This window comes from Notothenia coriiceps, unplaced genomic scaffold, assembly GCF_000735185.1.
Source record: "Notothenia coriiceps isolate Sejong01 unplaced genomic scaffold, NC01 NC01_scaffold00008464, whole genome shotgun sequence".
In the NCBI taxonomy this organism is placed as follows: domain Eukaryota; kingdom Metazoa; phylum Chordata; class Actinopteri; order Perciformes; family Nototheniidae; genus Notothenia; species Notothenia coriiceps.
In genome coordinates, this window is record NW_011341165.1 from 8,097 (window position 1) to 9,840 (window position 1,744).

The following is a 1,744-nucleotide window of genomic DNA, read 5'->3' on the forward strand; positions in this document are numbered from 1 at the left end:
GGGTTCATATTTTACACACGGCTTAGTGGTTTGTTTTTTAAAGTAGCTTCTTCTTTTGGCATTCGTACTGTCTGGGTTTGGGCTGTCAGAACGAGGAGGAAGGAGAGACTCTTAGGCTGCGCTCGCTGGCGGTTTATTGGGACGAACCGTCGGGAAATGGTGACTTTTTGGTTTGGTTTCTGTTCATCGATCATCTAAGGTTGGCCTCAGTGGGAACATGTGATGCTGCAGATGCACTGTCACCAGATATCAGTCATGTTGTACAATAAGAATCAATATCACAAAGTTATGTTTTTAAAAATGCATTTTAGATGCAATTCTAGTTCCTTATTAAATACCGGAAACCAGAACATTGGGAAATGTCTTAGTTTGATGCTGAGATATTTTAGCAACCATTGGACGGATAACCATGAAGTTTGGTACAAAGATTGATGATCTCTAGTTCTTCAATTTGGACCCTTAACTTTTATACTTTCCTTTTAATTGAGCAGTTCAATTGACTCCTTAAAAACCCAAAAGCATTGACTTTGGAGATTACGCTTTGGGCATTTTGTCCCAATTCATCTCCGAAAGGTATTAACAGATGGGTTATTGATAAAGATGTATAAATACCAGCACTTTCTACTGTCCGATACCTGTCTTAAATACCTATGTTCTCTCTGAAGAGGAAGAGGATGACCGAAAACGTTGGGCCTTGAAGTTTGTTAAAAGCATGTAGAATAAGTGATCTCCTGAGGTTTTTGTACTCAACACAACATGTTGGTTTCCATTGGTTACCGAGTCCAAGGTGTTCTTTAAATGTAACTTTAAACCATTGCAGAGCCACCGGGTCTTTAGCCATTCATTCCTAAATGTTGGAACCAAAACTTTGTTGACTTTGTCCAGATTTTGAAAACATGTGTGTTTTGTTGGCACTTATCTTCATGAAGCTCTTTCATTGGTTGCCATTCCTCTTTAGCGTACTCTATGTGTTCGGGGTTTTCTTTTCGTGAACGCAGCCTAACAGTCTCCAGCCTTTTTTGTATTTGTTATATTTAACCTGAAGAAAGAAGTCCTGTAGAAAGAACTATCAGCTATATAGATATGTCTTTACTTTTTGATACTAGAGAATTTAATGTGGACCCTTGTATACAGGTTGTGTTTCTCCTGCAGAGCAGTGCAGTGATTTTAGTCGCTCAGAGTGAGTGAGATATTCCCGTCCCAACGAGATCCATTATCCAAAGTGCAATCAGAGCTGCAGGCGCCATCCCTCAACTGCTGTAATATAGAGGGACTCATTATGTTTGCTAAAGATTGTTTTTCCTTTATAGAATACTGTATGATGAACTTTGTGGACAACAGGATATATGAAACCACACGCCCTCCTTCCTCTGCCTTCATAAGTGCAATTAATGTGCATTTATGGGCCTGATGAGTTCTGAGAGACGCAGCTCGCTGTCTCTTAATGGGTTTCTTTTACGAAATGTCCTCATGTTAACATCTGCAGAGGAAAGTAGAGGTACCCTAACTTGACAGAATGAAGGGCTTCATTTCTCAAATTCATTTCCAGCTACGCTAACTTTAGATTCAGCAGTGAACGTCAACTTTGGTGAATCTTAAGCGCTAATGAATCCAATACGATGTTCATTTTTAGGGAAACTGCATTGATTTGAGACGAAGTTTACGACCAACACACTTCTTCTGGTGCTTGACCTTTTTCAAAAGTTCTTAATGTGGAAACAAATGGATCCAGATGTTCAAGAAG